Source organism: Cyanistes caeruleus, chromosome 25 (assembly GCF_971803275.1).
Source record: "Cyanistes caeruleus chromosome 25, bCyaCae1.hap1.1, whole genome shotgun sequence".
NCBI classification, from domain to species: domain Eukaryota; kingdom Metazoa; phylum Chordata; class Aves; order Passeriformes; family Paridae; genus Cyanistes; species Cyanistes caeruleus.
In genome coordinates, this window is record NC_141725.1 from 6189094 (window position 1) to 6200267 (window position 11174).

Sequence of the window (11174 nt, forward strand, 5' to 3'; positions counted from 1 at the left end):
ACCCCTTCACCCAGGACATGCTCTCCCCCGACTTCACTTCTGCCTCTCTTGGCCCCTCGCTGCAGCCCTGTCACACCCGGCAGTGGCAGATGTGTCACCTCCTCCCTGTGGCCAGCCCTGACCAGCAGCACCCTCCACCACTGCTGGTGACCCCCTGGGCCTGCACAGCTCCTCACAGGGCAGATTCAGCAGGATCAATGAGTGCAGATGGCTCTGCCCCAGACAGAGCCAGGAGGAAACATCTGCAGCATCTCCCTGGCATCTGGCGTGGAGCAGCACTTCCAGCTGAGCACATCAGCAGTGGAAAACAGGCTGCCCCCCAAGCCCCAGGGCCTTTCTCACACCCATGGAGTGACATCATGACCACAGATGCTCAAGACCTACACTGACTCATCCCCATCCTTCATCTTCAGACCTGAAAATCTCCTTTTCCTCCACTTTGCACCCCTTAAAGCTGGGCAGCCCCAAAACAGCTGCAGGGCTCCTGTGGGAGCACTGCTGGGACAGTGAGGGGAGGTAATGGATGTGTGTTTGTGTCCATAACTTTCTCAAAAGGCTTGAATTGCTGTATTTGGAATTATATTAGATTGCAAGAACAAAGATGCCCTTTTGATGCTTTGTAGCAGCACTGGAGATAATGAAAGGAGAGGAATTTTGATAAGGATGAAAGATAGCTTCCTTCAGCTTCCCATGGCTGATAAAGTGCTGCCCAGATGAAGAGAGTTTAGAATTAAAAGCACCACAAAAGTAAAACAAAGTAAACACTGCCTAGTGCCTCTCTAACAAGATAAAATTACACTGTGGAGAGGAGACAAGCAGGACAATAAAGAGAAGCACTCAACACAACTCGGAGAAGGACAGCAGGGATTTGAGATGGGAACGGAGGCACTGGGGGCTGTGATGAGGGGAACAGCAGCCAGGAAATGTGCAGAAGGTGTGAGGCTTGGGCTCCTGCATCCCTCACTGCCATGCATGGGCAGCAAAGGGAACGGCCCCTAAGGCTCTTGTGAGGATGGGGCTGAGGAAAGGTGGTGCCAGGGTCATCTCCTCAGCCTCTCAGCCAGGTGGGAACAGGCAAGTGTGGATTTTCCACGACTGCTGCTGTAATTGGTGTCAAAAGTGTTGGGTCTGCCTGTGGAGCTGCACAGGGGAGGCAGCTGGGTCCAGCAGAAAGCTGTGCCCAAAGGAGATGATGGCCAAGAACCTTCTGGAAAGGGGTGGCCAAGAACCTTCTGGAAAGGGGTGTGCAGAGCCCTCCACCCTGAGAGCAATGGCCAAGGGGCTCTGGGGAGGGGTGGCAGGAGCTCCTGGGCAGGGCAGAGGGTCCCATCCCATCCCAGGCAGGGCAGGGTTTGCTCCCCGCTCTGCCCAGAGCCTCGCTGAGCTTTTGGGGCTCCGTTTGGTGCTGCTGGGCCCGGCCGGGCGTGGCAGCGCTGGCCTTGCTCAAGGCACTGCCTGTGCTGCCATGGCAACCAGGGATGCAAAACTGCTGCTTAAATCCCTAAAGGAGCAAATCCTCCACACCACCAGCGCCAAGGCGTCCTCTCACCTCATTCCCCACCAGCTGTTTTTGGTCCTGGGAGCTGCTGAGAGCTGCTCCTGCCTGGTGACACGCTCACACCAGGGTGTGACACCCCTGTTCCCCACGAGCCTGCCTTCCCAGGCCTCAAGCAGATCCTGTTGTGAGTGTATTTATCAAAATAGCAGCAAACAGCAGTTCCCCCCCGTGTTTTGCACTGTCTCAGATTGAGCCTTTCCCTGTCCCCACTGCAGGTACAATGTTCCATCCCTGAGCTCTTTTGAGGCCATGTGGCTGCTGTCATCTCACCAGGCTGGATCAGATCTCCCAGAAAAACCCCAGGTAGGAGGCTGCAGGGCTGCTCTGGGAGCTGCAGTAAGAGAGCTTAAACTGATATGAGTTATTCACTCCCCTGGGAATCCCAGTGAGTCCCTATGAAAGAAATCATAAGAGATGCTTGTAATATTTAATGGGGATAAAAAACAATGGGTGTCCATAGAAATGATCCTGTAGGGAAAACAGCCCACCTTCTGTAGGAAATGAATCTGTAGAAATGCTGGAGGATCATGAAGATCTAATTATATTTCTCTGAGTACTTTGAAACCTGATGGGGTGAGGTGAACATGGGGAGCTTGTCTCTAATTGCATGAAGCTTTGGAAAAGAAGGTGACAGTGACAAAGTGAGCGCTGGAGCCAGAGCATCCATCAGTCTGCAAGGGGATGATCGGTGGCTGAAGGGCTCTGCAGATATTTTGGGCAGCTTTTAGGGAAAGGCCTCTGTGAGGCCACCTGGGGCTGTCCCATCTCCAGTGTGACAGTGGGAGAGCCATTTCCCCAAACCCCTGTGGTGACACAGCTGCTCCAGAGCATCCTCCAAGAGCAAAGGAGACAAGACCTCACTTTTGGCAGACAATGGGGCAGTGTGGGACACTTTGCTGTCCTGGTTTGAAGTTCTCTGGTGGCACTGGACAGGTCTCCTCGGGGTGGGAGGACATTGGGGTTGCTGCAGGGACAGTCAGGCTGCACAAGGGAAATGTGATAAATATTTTCAAAGGCAACTTAGAAGAAAAGTTCTGAGCAGATTATAGTTTAATCATTTGATCTCCCAGGTAAATATTAACACTGGAAAGCCATTTGTTTTATATTCTCCAAATGCCTGAAGCGTTCCCAACCAGGCAGGATTTAAACCTGTCCTTATCAAGCTCTGGAATCTGCTCTTGGTCAGTTCCTGCTGGGATCAGAAGCAAAAGGACACGACATGGGCTGGTCCCAAGCCAGCCCTCGGTCTCTGGGGTCCAGTGTTGGGTGGGGGACAGAAAATGGACTGAGGTCCATGTGGACTTTGAGCTGCTCTCTTTGTGTCCCTGTGCCTCAGGATGCAGGGCCAGGGGAGGTTTTACTGCTCTCCCCTCTCTGGGAGGACCGTGGGTGTCCTTGCAGCTCCTGCTGATACCACGGGATCAATCCTACACTTTGTGGCAGGGAAAGGACACTTGGGTGTCAGCCCAGGGGACCAGCATGGTGGGGAAACCCTCTCCATCCCCCTGTCTGCTCTGCACAGCCCTTGGCAAATCCCTATGAGGCCAAAGCAAAGGGATCAGCAAAGTGATGATGACGAGAGAGAGGAATCCTGAGGAGAGGGACTGAAGCTACTCCTGGAGAGAAATGATGCTTCCTTCGGTACCCATCTCCTCCTCAGCCAACCCCATGCTCCCATCACTCCCAGTGATGGCATCAAATGGAAAATTAAGTTATCAAAACCTTTCTGCACTGATTTCTTCAGACCTGTCTCCTGAAGTTCCCATGTGCTTGAGAACATGTAAAAATACAGAGGGAATAAACAGCAGAAACAGTCTAAACAAGCCCAAACAGATTGGAAACCTCAAATCTCACAAACCTTATGCAGCTTCACGCTTCAAATCACCTTAAGTATTTGCAGCACGCACCAGGATCTCCTTTCTATCATAATTAAATACGTCTGTCTCCGAGCAAAGGGAGGAGAGCTCGGGGGAGTTGTCACCATCTTTAATCTCAGCTGCCATTCCTCAGCAGCGCTGTCACAGCAGTTTCAAAACAGGGGCTTGGGGTAAAAAGTATCTTCCAGGAGAGACTTTGAGAAATGTCCCGTCTTTGCAGCCTGCCTTGGTGGTTAAAATCAGGATCCAGCCTGGGGAAGTGCAAGGTGGAATTGGAGCAGGAGGACCATTGTGCAGAGTTGGGTTTCCGCTGGCTGAGCTGCACTCTGGGCATCTCTGGCAGCTAAAGGAGGGTGGGAATGGTGGGGCCGTGTGAGCAGGGGGGGCTGAGCCCCTCTGTTGCTGGGATCCAGCCTTGCCCAGCCGTGGAAAGCTCCGGGAGGAGCTGGAGGCTGCGCTGCCGCTCCCCGCTCCAGCAGCCGCGGCTCCAGCCCCGGGCAGGTGCCAGCCCTGGCTCCTCCGGGGGGAAGAAGGGCTGGCCGGGGGAAGGTGACTCCACACGGCATTTTCACTGATAAAAATGGGGCTGGCTTTGAGCGAAAATGCCACTGTGATTCCTCCAAATGGAAAATCAATAGGAGTCCAAAATTAATTAACCGTGTCTGCAGTTGGGGCAACCAGTTAAATAAAGCTGAATGAAGCTTTTGAGCCCGCAGCCGGGGCAGGATCCAGCCGTCGATGCCTCCACCGGGCCTCCTTTGGCCATCCCCTGCATCGATTCCTCCCTCTGGCCGCTCCATCCCCGCTCCATCCCGGCTCCATCCCCGCTCCATCCCCGCTCCATCCCCGCTCCATCCCCGCTCCATCCCCGCTCCATCCCCGCTCCATCCCCGCTCCATCCCCGCTCCATCCCCGCTCCATCCCCGCTCCATCCCCGCTCCATCCCCGCTCCATCCCAGCTCCATCCCCGGCTCCATCCCCGCTCCATCCCCTCTCCATCCCGGCTCCATCCCCGGCTCCATCCCCGCTCCATCCCCGCTCCATCCCGGCTCCATCCCCGCTCCCTCCCCGCTCCATCCCCGCTCCATCCCCGCTCCATCCCCGCTCCATCCCCGCTCCATCCCCGCTCCATCCCCGCTCCATCCCCGCTCCATCCCCGCTCCCTCCGGGAGATGCGGCCGAGAGGGGCCGGAGCAGAGGCCCCAGCAAGAGATGCTCAAGGTCAGACCGGCTGCTGCTTTCCGATGGGGCGGGCTCCGGAGAGTAAACAATAATTAACCTTAAATTAAAACTGGTTGTAATCTTTGATTACCCGCCTGGTTCTGCGATGTGCCAAAGCCCATTTTGTTTCTGGTTTCCTTGGAGATACCACCCGGCCTCCCCACCCCCTTCCAGCTCTGCTCCAGCATTTATTTTTTTTTTTTTTTTTTTTTTTTTTAAAGCAGGTTTAAAAACAGCTATTAGGAGAGCTTGTTAATCATCATCCCAGGCTGCTAATAGCACTCTGGCCACGGTTAATCACAACGAGCTGCAAGGATGCTGAAAATGCTTTCAGTGGAATAATTGCCTCCCTGTTCCTTCCCTCCGCTGCATCCCCTTTTCCTTTTATGCAGAATTCTCTTCTCTAGCCGGCTGGGAAATTTGGATGCAGGACACTTCTGGCTTTTTCGGTTTTGGCTTGGCCGGTGGTGGCACCTGAGGGGAAGCTGCTGGGGCCGTGTTTGAGCTGCAGCTCCGCAGCTCCTGCCTGGGGTCTGCAGCAGGAGAGGGGAGCGCGGGGCTGTGTCCTGGGAAGGGCAGGGGTCAGAGATCCCTGGGGATGAGGATGCTGTTAATTACAGGCTGCGGCTGCAGCCTCCGCCTCTCAGACCCCCGAGGAACTCCTCTGTCACCCAGCAGTGCCCCGCGCTCCAGATGTGCTGTCACACATCTGTCACACGAGAAAACCCGCGGAGGAGGATGAGGCTGGGGACAATGCACGGGATCCTGGGCTGCCTTCATCCCCAGGGCATCCTTCTCCCCCTGGAGCCGCTCCAGCGTCCTGCTGCTGGCGGTGGAGGGAGGTTTGGCTTCCTCGGCCTTAAATTTGTGAACCGGTTCAGCGCATTATTGTTTTCTGAGTTAAGCAGTTGCTTAAAGTCTTCCCTGCACAAGGCCAGGACGCCGGGCTGGTGCTGTAATAAATGAAGTTTGTGTCTGCAGCATCCTGCCGAGAGGGGACGGGGGCAGAGCCCCGGAGTTCCCGGCAGCCCCGGCCGATCCCATTTAGGGGGGTTTGAACCGAGCCCCTCCCGTGCGGCTCCGAATTGCGGCTCTGGCTGCTCCCGCTGGAATGACAGATAGGGGACAATTCTGCCGCTTGACAATAATTGTTCTCCTAATTACAGCAATGACATTTACTGGAAAGCCACTGCAATCCCATTACCTTCTTATGCTAAATTCGGTGACTTTAAAATTGCATTCCCTGTCTCCTCCTCCTGGTATTTATCCCTCTGGATACAGGCGTGTTCACCTGCAGCACGGGGTGTCAGGGATGCTCCTGGAGGGCCCTGAAGGAGATGCTATTCGTTTGGGCTTGGGTCAGGTTTTTTGAGGGGGATTGATTCTTTTTCCTGTCTTATCCTGCATTTTCTACCTCATCATCTGGATGGGAGATGCTGGAATATTCAAGTGGCTGGGGAGGTGACAACACCCCAGGCACTGCCACCCCAGAATTAATCCATTGCATTAATCCATCACCCCCAGCAGAACAGAGGACACCAGGCAGGAGGAGTTTGACAGCAGTATTTCTTTTTCTGTATTGCAGGTAGCTCCCTCAAGCCTGAACATCCTCATTCTCCCTCATCACTAAGAGAAAGGTAATAGTAAATAGCCTGTAAATAGTTAATTTTTAATACCCTTAATATTTTATAATGGTTCTAACGAGCCAATGTTCTGTTTGGCTGTTTATGTGTCATTAAGTCTGTGAACAAGATACTTTAATTTAATGTGTTGCCCTCAAAAATATCTTTTAATAAAGCACTATAGCTCTTCTCTGGAGAGCCAGCGTTTGGTTAAGCTGGATAAATGATGATGAAGATGATGTCTTTCAATAGCTTCTTCCTTCCCCTCTTCTCTACTTGCTTCACACTGAACCAGCTCAAGTTAATTCTTTAAAAGGGAGGAAGCTCTAACTTTTGGGATAGGTAAAGTTAAATTAGGGTCATGCACAAGAGCTGTGCCCTAAAGCTGGGCTGCCCTGCCAGGCCACCAGCATGGTCATGTCTGAGCTGGAGTAAAGAAAGGGCTGAAATTCAGAGACAGAAGCACTGCAGAGAAACAGGTCCCTTCCTTTGTGATTGGAGAAGTCAAAGGGGTTGGCCCACCTCCAAGGCAGAGAGGAGCAGGAGCACCATCTCCTCTTTGAATTACAGTCCTCCCTTTCTGAAATAAAAAATAAAAGAGAAAAAAAAGCCTTTTTCTGTCTCCGGGATGACTGCTGGGAGGTGATCATTTTTCTTTGAGAAACTGAGGCTCCCTTATAAAACTTACGGAGAAATAAGGTCATTTGTCAATTCAAGTCATTGTCTTCTATACATAAAAAACATGGCAAGTGCAGCTTTTGTAAAATCTAAATTGAAAGTAAATAGCGAGCGGGCAGTTCTTGGTGATAAAACCTCCCATTCTGTAGATTTCTGGTACAATATTTATTTTATTCTCTTTATAACTACAAGGGCTGTCTCTGTGTGTTATTAAAGTAATGCATTTGCTTAACCTGCACTTAAATTCCCTCCCAACCTTCCCTGATTGTACATCTCACTGCTACATGTTCCCAGCCTGCTGGTCTCAGCTGGACAATTATATTAACTGCTTCTATTTGCAATTACTATGAATCATAAAGCAAGTCTGAACGGATTGTTTTTCTTTATTGAAAATGTTTAAACTTAATGCATCGCAAATGTCACAGCCATGGGGCTGCTCCTCGGCTCTTTGGGAAGTGCCTGGCTGCTGATGGAGCATCAGGGATGGAGTTTGTCATCTCCTCCCCTCTGCCCATCCCTTCCCCTGCAGTGCTGAGCGTTCGAGGCTGCTTGGGATGAGCTGCTCCAGGGGAAGGTGTCCCTGCCCACGGCACGGGGTGGAGCACAAGGAACTTCAAGGTCCCTACCAACCCAAACTGTCTTGGGGTTCTATTATACACTGCACCAAAAACCCCAAACCCACCAGCAGTTCCCTTGGCATCTCTGTGAGGGTGATAAAGGCTCCCTTCCCAAAGTGCCCACAGCTACTGGCAGTGAGCTGAATTCAGAGGAGGCCTGAGCCTGAGCTCATCCTGTATCTCTCCCCCTGGGCTGTCTGCAGGGAATGTTGTGCCGCAGAGACCTTCTCCAGGGAAGTTTGGAAAACACCAGGGACAAGCACGAGGTTCTGGGCTGCAGCCACAGGGAACAGTCCTGCTGCTTCCCACTGCTTCTTCCAGATGTTCCTCGGCTCTACCAACTTCATTTGGGGTCTCCCTCCAACGTCCCCCCAAGGTGCTGCACCCTGACTCGGCAGGACAAAGTCTTGGAGGCCTCTGAGGCTTCTGGATATCTTTGGTGTGTGTTGGCACAAAGGCAGGTGAGTAGCAAGGGGATGATGGATTTTGTCCAGCAGGAATTGGATGATATCCCACAAAGCACTCTCATTCCCACAACTCATCTTGCAGCCTTCAGCTCTACTTCACTTTTTTTTCAGTCCAGCCAGGACAGATTCTCCTTGTGCTTTGGCTCTGGGGTGGTTGATGGCCCTGGATTACACTGGTAAGGAAATGGAGGTGACCTGAACCCATGGACAGCTGGGAAGGATCAGAACACTTCTGGCAGGGAGGGCAGGGAGGGCAGTGGGAGTGGAGCACGGACAGGGCAGGCTGTGCCTGGGACTGACAGGGACCTGTGCTTGGACAACAGCCTAAAGGAGAGGACTACCTCTTGATTTCTTAATTATTATCTTTTAAATGTCACTGCAGGGGGGCTGTGCCACTTAGCTGAGAGAGCCAATGAACTGAGTACTGATGGGCCTGACCCAAATCCTGGCATCCCACAGCTCCAGGAGGTTGGGATTCAGCTGGGATCTGTGTCAAACTTGCTCTGTCACTGTTGTGTTCTCGTTTCATGGAGCCCAGGACACCAGGCTGATGATCCAGCTGTGGGGAAAAGCTTGGTCCACTTGGGAATGCTGCTCCTGGGGTGGGACTGGGACGTGTGTGGGACATGGCCCCTTCATCCTGTGGCCTCATTTCATGCAGGAGCAGCAGGGAAGCTCTGGGCTGGGCTAGAGATGTGTGCAAGCCCTTCGTGCCCCAGAGGAGGCTTCAAGGTTTGCTTTTGTGCATTGGGGATCTGCATTTCTGACACCACAGGACTTGCACTGAGGTGGAGCTGCACCAGCCCTGAGCATCACGGTGGGTAGAGCTGCTCCTCTGAGCTCACTCTTGCTTATGCCACAAACTGGGAGTAACTCCAAGGACGTGGGAGACGTGGACAGTGGAGAGCTAGTTCAGGATGAAGCAGGGCTGGCTGAAAGCCAAAGCAAATCCAATTTTCCTTCTACCCCTGAGACAGAAATTTGTGGAGCTAAGTTCAGATTCAACTTTGTGTTTTGGTTCAGCTCAAAACGCTCCCTCATTTTTAGTCTCAACATCATCAAAGTCTCCTTAATAAGATTTGTATCTCAGACACTTTCCTTTGCAGAGTGTTGCTAATGCATCCAAAATGGCAACATCCCACATCCCATAATACTTGCCATTTTTGAAGAACTATATGCTTTTTTTTTCTCCTTGTTTTTAAACCACTTTTTAGGTCCAGACAGAGCAAGATAGCAGTAGAGATGGAATCAATAGTAACAGAACCGATAGAAATTACCCAGCCTTAATAAACTTCACGCACGGCTTCCTATTGCAGCTGTACATCACGGCCAGACAAACAGAGATGCTGCGCTGCGAGCACGCCCTGCTGCTGCCTGAAATAAGATGGTTATTAAAAAGGGTTACAGATGACGCAGTTTTCATCTTTTTCAGGTGGTTTGGTTTCCTCCTATGCTTTTATTGTGTTCCTGATGCTTGTGGTTTGTAGCGAGAAATCTTTCCCCAGAAAATCCTGCCAGAAGTCGCTGTGTTCCCAATCACCGCTTCCTCCTCCTGGGGCTGGCTGTGCTTGGATGCAGAGTCCCTGTGCCCAGCCCCACTCTTGGGTATTTGTGGCAGTTTTGGAGGGATTAGTGTTAACATTCACCCCAAAATGTCAGCGTCCATCTCCTTTCAGCAGCTGCAGCATCCCCCGGGCGGGCGGCAGCCACAGAATTCGGTCCCTCTTCCCCTTCCCGGGGGAGACGTGGGAGAGATCAACACACCAAAGCAATTAAAAAATAATAATCACAGACCAGTAGAAAAGGAAAAAGCATAAAAAGTGGGACTAATTTTATGACAAGAAATGAGGCTGTAAAACCAGGAGCAATTAGAGCACAAAGGCAATTAAACCATTTCAAAAGGCTCAGTGAAATTTATTTACTTCTTCCTGGTTTTTTTTTCTGGGAGGCTTTTGGGGACTGGAGACCTTTTATTTTTCCCCAGTGCTGACGGGATCTGGCACCAGGAGTTTCCTTTTTGCCTCCAGATCTTAACCCTGTGTTTCTGGAGTTACGTTTTGGGGTTTTTTTTGAGGAACAGGAAGAAAGACAGGTGTTTCTCCTGGCAGTGGAGCAGCAGGAGCCGCCCCTCAGGGCACAGAGCTGCTTCTGAAGGTTTGGGTCACCTGCTCCTCCCAATATCTGTCCAGACAGAGATCTGAGGTAGTTCTCCTCCTCACAAGGATGGATTGGCCAGGAGAGAAATGCACCATGATGGGGGCAGGTCCTGGCCCAGGTGCCCAGAGCAGCTGTGGCTGCCCCTGGATCCCTGGCAGTGCCCCAGGCCAGGCTGGATGGGGTTTGGAGCAGCCTGGGACAGTGGCAGTGTCCCTGCCGTGGCTGGGGTGGCACTGGGTGGGCTTTAAGGTCCCTCCAACCCAAACCATTCCATGATTTTACAAGTGATGGTGGGGGGAAAAGCTTCTTCCCTAAATCAGGGGTTCTATCAGGGGTTTTGGCACTGGGTGTGCTTGGAAGCCAAGGTGCTGGGCTAGAGATGAGGATGTGGATTAAACCCTGACAGTGCCCCCAGGTTCCAGAGGTAAAGTCTTCTGATGTATGAGGGAAAAGAGACTTCCCTCATGGACAGCACTGCATCAAACACCCCTGGAAACGTGTCCTTGAGCCTCCCACCACCTATTTCAGGCATCTCATTACCTGAGTTACAGCACCTAAAGTGCATCTCTGGATCTCACCCTAAATCCTGGGAAACTCAATAAGTGCTCACATGTTATGATGATGAGTTGCCCATAACTCTCCAAACACGTCTCTAAATATATCTCCATATTCACTTACAGGATGAAACCAGCTGCCTGGAATATTTATTGCTGTGTTATTGATGCTCTGTGTTCCTGCAGGGGGGCAGGACCCTGCACCCAGCCCTGGGGTTCTGTGATCCTTGGGGGATGTGAAGTCCTCAGCTCTCTTCCACAGCCTGTGGTTGGAAATCTTGTGGAAGATTTGTGGAAAGTCTCCAAATGATAGTCTGGCCCCAGATTTCCCTCTTCATCTGTGTTAAATGGGGACACTTAAATGCATTTGTGGACAAGTGGATGGAGTGTCCTTACTCCCAGAGAGGTCAGTAAGAGAAAATG

At 51.9% G+C, this 11174-nt stretch overlaps 1 long non-coding RNA gene across 1 annotated transcript; it reads left to right on the forward strand.

The window, feature by feature from the left end:
- The first annotated feature begins 1482 nt into the window (after nt 1-1482).
- LOC111940396 (uncharacterized) lies at nt 1483-9451 on the forward strand. Its single transcript, XR_002869500.2, has 7 exons — nt 1483-1682; nt 1774-1861; nt 6242-6293; nt 7777-8034; nt 8152-8216; nt 8702-8857; nt 9255-9451. It is a non-coding gene; the product is annotated as an uncharacterized LOC111940396 (long non-coding RNA).
- Nucleotides 9452-11174: the final 1723 nt, after the last annotated feature.